Genomic DNA, 6011 nt, shown 5'->3' with positions numbered 1-6011 from the left:
CTGACTGGAGCACCGTACGAGTTGAAATATCATGCTATCTTGCATAAATAAGTACAATTAGTCATTAATCAAAAATTTAGAAAGTCTTGGTGGAAACTGTTAATTACTTTGATTTGATGATTATATGGCATATGTGTATATTATAAGGCTGTATTTATAAATTTGTGCAATAAAGAAGAAATGTTAAAGAGGGATCACCGTGACTTTATAGTCACTCACACACGAATTAAAACTGTAGTTTCCCCCACACCTTAGCTAATGACCGTGGACAAATCAACAAATTTCTGGAACTCTCTGAAATCAGAATGGTTTGAAAATCCTTATAATTGCCTCTATTGTCCCTGAAGGTCAAAAGAGTCTGGGGTCTGTTATTTTCATGATTATCCTAAGGAACAGTCTGTGAACTTTAGGTTTGTGGCCGAAAACTAGATGTAGGCCACCCCATAAACACTGCCTTTTCCTCTCCCCAAACATAGGCTTTCAGAATTAAGACACAAGGGTATCTTTGGGAACAGATTCGTGGGAGAACTTGGAGTAGGCAATTTGCGGACTCATTTTCTATGGTGTTGGCAGAATGTGGGCTGTCATCACAGGACGGGTATTGTATTGCTTCCTCTGATGTTACAATTGCTGCGCTGGGGCTCAGTGTTATTTTTGTCTCCGTGATGGGCTGATTATAAGGTAAAGCAGTCCTGCCTGGCCAGTGTGCCAGGTGCCTGCTCCAACAACTCAGAGCGTTATTGCTTTTCCAAAAAAACAAATACGGATGTGGAAGGGGAAACAAGGAGCCACCAGCCAGTAAACACTTGAAACCACACCACAAAGAGACCAGATGTTGTTAGAATGCACTGTGTTGGGAAAGTTCTGTTTAATCTTCCCTGGGATCAAGAGAGGAAAAATTCAACCAATGCATGCCAAATGCAGGGAAGTTGACGGTTATTTCCAACATCTGGAACTGTGGACAATTTTTTTTCTTTTTCCCATTGAGAGAGCAAGAGGAAGGCAGGGGGATAATGGCAGAGCTACCCAAAGATGGGGGCACGTTGGTGGAATGAAAGAGGATGGATTAATATGTCCTCTGATCATGGACCAAATGGAACTCCTGGTGGATTGTATGTAAAAGTAAAAAGAAGGGATATTAAGAAGGGGTCTTAGACAATTCAAATATTCAAATGATTTAAACAGTATAAGTCCCCATCTCCATATGAATGAACAAATTATGACATACATCCGTGAATTCTGTATCCTCTAGTTTAATCAGTTATGAATCCAAAATATTCAGTAAAACACCTATACTGAGCATGTGCAGATGGTTTTCTTTTTCTTGTTACTGTTCCATAACAAATGCAGCTTAACAGCGGTTTAAAAGCTCTACATTGCAGTGAGTATTATAAATAATCTGTGGTGATTTAAACCATATAGAAGTATATGCCTCTATTGTATGTAAATATGACATCATTTTATACAAGGAATTTTAATATTATGGATTTTGTATCCTCAAAGGCATCCTGGAACCCTTTCCAGATAGATGCCAAGGAATAATTGTCCATCCTATGGACCATTATGATTTTTCTACCAGAAGAAATGAAATTCTACAATGTGGAAGTCAAACTATACTAGTTATGAAGTGACACAGCACACTACCTACCATAGGGTCTGTCTTTTGAGAAACCAATGCAAAATACACAAATTCATAGAGACAGATAAAATACTGGCAATTACTAGGGTCTCATGTGAATAGTGAGTCTTTGGTTTTATCTCAGTCAACTGGGTAGAGAATCTCTCCAGTCAGTGAGGAAAAAAAAAATTGTTCAACGATCACTTTTTGTTGGACATCGAGTATTTGATACTCATAATTGATACAAGTGAAAATTCAAGAAAGAAGACATGAGTGCCACAGTCATTAGAAATACCAGAACTTAAACCATAGATTGCTAAACATTAGAAATGGATGGAAGATAAACTTAGGATTAAAAAAAAAAAGGCCAGGCTCTGAGAAATGTTCGCATTCTAGGGGTAGCTGAATAAAAAGATGCTTCAAAGTAGGAGAACATGAAGGAGGGAAACAAAAGACAAGCGAGCTTCGAGAAGGCAGCGTGTCCACTTTCACAGTTTCTTCACTTCCCAGTAGCCTCTGTGTAGCAGCAAAGGCATCCACTGCATTGCTCTTGACCTCCACGAAGGCAGTTCCGGATAGCAGACACAGAGAGGCACGTTGAACTGAATTCAACAGAACAGAAAAATGATGTGGTAAGTATAGAACTTGGATAATCATGAGTCAGGTCAGAAAGGGGGAAGGACAAAGACTTCAATGGTACTCATAGCTGTGTGAAATTTTTTAAAAGAAAAGACTGGGTAACCGTAAGATGTTGCATTAGGAAAAAGTAAGAACAAGATGCTGGGTGTTTGATAAGCCTAGAGGTCATGAGACCCAGAGTCCAAGAGGAGAAATGCTTCTAGTAGAAAGAGAGGGCCATATCCTTCACAGAAGAAGACTTCTATACAGAAGCATCGAGTTGAGAGGTTTTGTGGTAGGAAGATGGGTGAGTTCATTCCCAATGACTTCTATTTTCTCAATGAAGTATGATCTAGGTTATTGGTGGGAGGAAGATGTGTAGGAGGTTTGGGGGAAAAGGAGATGATGTGGTACAGTCATCTCACAGAGGTGGAGAAAATAGGACGTCTGAGCAGCATTGAATGCCAGCTCGAGGTTTCTGAGTTCTGAATCAGTCGTCTTGGCTTTGTGATGTTCTCCAATTAAGTGCGACTTGGGTTGGAACAGAAGACAAAATAAGAAAGCGTCCGAAGCCTGAGAATATGACTCATCCTAGTCCTTCCACATCCCTCACTAGCTGCTGGACTAAACCCTGTGTAACAACGTGGCTGTTAAATATAGGCGAGGAGAAAGAGCCCGGAGAGAGTTGGTGCCTGGTCCGCCGCCAGGGACAACAAGTTTATATTCAAATTCCTGGGGCCCAGCTTGCCGGATGTGTCCAATGAGAAGCAGTGTTTTAAAGGCATTGACACCGATGGTAGAGAGCTGTGGAAACTACCCAATAAAAAGGGTAAAACAGCCTCAGCACACCAGTTTTAGGTGTACTGGAATTAAGAGACGCAGAAGGCATTCAACACAGAGAAATGAAGCTGGGTCCCTTCCTGGTCTGTCCACTCTGAGTTGATTTGTAATGAAGTAAGTTCTGAATACAAGTTAATTACCCGACAAAAGAAGCACAAAGAATAAAAATCCCAGTAGTTCCCACTGAATTTACTTAAGTAAGAGTAGCTAAGAAGAAACGCTGGATTTACACTGGGTTGGGAAAGACCTCCACATGGAGAAAAGCACGAAGCTATGGTAGCGTTGGGCACTGACTCTGGGAGCAGAGGGCTGCCCCATGCTGTCCTTGAGAATTCCCCTGTCTCTCTACCCTCGCTCACATCCTTTAGACAGGCCCACTGTCTCCAGCTTCTTACTATGACTGTGTCTTCCTCACCTCTCATAATCAACTCCACCTTTTCTCATGTATTAGCTTCCGTTATTCCTGTCAGTCATGTGGATGCCCTGCCTGTCCATGGGGAAACTTATACTTGTTTGGGAGATTAATTATTTAATTGAAATTGGTTAAATTATCATATAACGTCTATCTACTTCCGTTTAGCATTACGTTCCAGTTCTTGGCATATATTGTAACCGCAGAATGCTGGCAGAATAGAGGGAATAAGGGAGAATGAATGTAAGGAAGCACAATGAAAGGACACGTCTCACACGCAAACATTTGGTCCTTCCTTTCAATATGTGCGAAGTGTCCTTGCCTTGCATTTAATATTTAAATATGTATTTCTCTGATACTTGAATCCTTATAATGTACAATTACCACACACACAGTGATCCATGAGCTATTTTATAAATGAATAAGACATGTACCAATGTAAAAACAGAAGAAATGCCTCCTGCTGATAGCGGCATCAGACATGTGTCTGACTTGCTGATAAATTGAAAGGTGTTGGGGTTTGAGCCTGTGTGATTATTGTAAGCTAACATCCTCCTTAAACATCCTGTCACATAAAGTAGCCAGGAGGTTCCTGCTCACTTCTCAAGACTCCTGGCCCCACTGGTTCCTGTTTTCTATTTTCAGCACTAACATTCCAAGAAACCCTCAGTTCTTCAGAGGTCTTTCCTTTCTTGGGGTAAAACGCCATTCATTCATAATTCGTCACACCCTCACGTCATCCAGGAAATCTTCCAGCATCCCCACCATGAACTCTGCTCTTTTCTAATCTACTGGGTGATCCCACAGCCCGTTAAAGCCTGTTTCTCTTCTATCTTTGTATACGCTCCAGTCAAAGTACAAGGGTTAAAATCCAACACCTACTAAACATCTACAGGAGTGAGCTGTTGTTCATTTTGAAACCGTATCTATTACAATCTCATGGACTTCACCTACTCCTTCTAAATGCTCTATCATCATTTATAATAGGAACCATTATTATGAATGGAATCTTACCTACTAGAAATAGATTCTTCAAACTAAATTACCTCTTGTAAAATTTAGCTAGGTTCTTCAAGACTGTATCAGGTATTAAAAAATTTTTATAAGAATTACACTCAAATCTATCACACCAATTTTCTGAACAGAAAGCAGCATAAGTATCATTGTTTAAGTTTTTATGTGGACACCTTCAAGATGGTTTGTTTTTAATACAGGACAAGATGGAGATGTTTTCATTTCCCATCATCCTTCTTTCTTCCTCACTGATTCCTCATAGCCTACAATCTTTCTTTCCTTATTCTTTATCCGTTTCCTATATTTTTTTTCTAATCACTGATATTGTAGATTTGTTTAGATCTACTTGGAGAAGTCCTGGGTTTTCTTTGTATTAAGTCTTATCCTAACATGAGGAGTTAGTCATCAAAGAATAGAGACTTGAAATACTGACCTGTGTTCCCCAAATTCCAAGGACACTAAATTTTCAAAAAAAAATATTTTATCTGTGAAACTAAAGATCTTCTTCCTCTGTTGTGGAATATTTGTACACTGTGTGAAGGTGTACTGCTGTGACTGGTGTAACAAAAAGCTGAATGACCAAGAGTTAGGCAGAAAGATGTTAGGCAGGACTTCCAGAGACAGAGAGAACTCTGGGAAGAAGAAAAACAGAGTCAGACGTGGAAGAAGTAGCATGGGCAGTACAGACAGTAAGTAATGAGTCACACAATACAACATGGATTTAAAACAAATGGGTTAATTTAAGTTAGAAGAGCTGGTGGGACAAGCCTAAGTTAAGGCCAAGCTTTAATAATTAATAAGAAATCTCTGTACTCATTAGTTAAGAGTGGCTGGTGGGACAGAAAAAGACTCATGCATAAGGCATTCAACATGGAGGCTCAAATATGCAAACATAGGACCTGAGAAAGCTATGGAAAGTTCTGGGCAAGGAACTAGATGTGGATTCCTAGTCCTGCAGTTCCTTAGGCAGCCCCCTGCCGCTGCATGCAGGCTGGAGCCAGACACCAACACCATGTGCCAGCATCATGCGCTAAGCTAAGCCACACAGTGACTGACATGGCAGTTTAAGATTTGTCTCATGTGGTCAGAGAATTCTACAGAATTCTCAGAAAAACCAGGTCCAGACATGGAAACCTTTAAATGCTTAGATGCAGAAGAGAGAAAAGAAAATGGGTATAGACAGTTATAGAAAAAATAAGTAGTTTAAAAATAATAAAGTCTGTAAAGGAAGAATAAAGTAATATAAAAAACAAGCTACATAAAGACGGAAAATACACAAGGTGTCTGGATCCTGTATGGTACTTGTTGAAATAAGAGCGGCGGCAGGGCTGCGTCCCCAACACCCCGGCCGCTTGGCTAGCTCATGCCCAAAATAACAACACACAAACTGTATTCATTTAAAGAACTGCTTGGCCCATGAACTCTAGCCCTTACAGGCCAATTCTCGCACCTGGACTAGCCCATTTCTAATGATGTGTGTAAGCACCCCAAGGTGCGCTTACCGGGAAG

At 40.3% G+C, this 6011-nt stretch overlaps 1 long non-coding RNA gene across 1 annotated transcript in view; it reads right to left on the bottom strand.

The window, feature by feature from the left end:
• Positions 1-473: 473 nt before the first annotated feature.
• LOC126497460 (uncharacterized) overlaps positions 474-6011 on the bottom strand; it is a 42435-nt gene continuing 36897 nt past the window's right edge. Inside the window, exon 6 of the long non-coding RNA XR_007590620.1 lies at positions 474-2220. This is a non-coding gene — a long non-coding RNA (uncharacterized lncRNA). The remainder of the gene's footprint in view (positions 2221-6011) is intronic.

Source organism: Alexandromys fortis, unplaced genomic scaffold, assembly GCF_014885135.2.
Source record: "Alexandromys fortis isolate MF-2015 unplaced genomic scaffold, M_Fortis_MF-2015_v1.1 scaffold_24, whole genome shotgun sequence".
In the NCBI taxonomy this organism is placed as follows: Eukaryota; Metazoa; Chordata; class Mammalia; order Rodentia; family Cricetidae; genus Alexandromys; species Alexandromys fortis.
The sequence above is the reverse complement of the archived record's forward strand: the minus strand, read 5'-3'. Positions and strand labels throughout refer to the sequence as shown.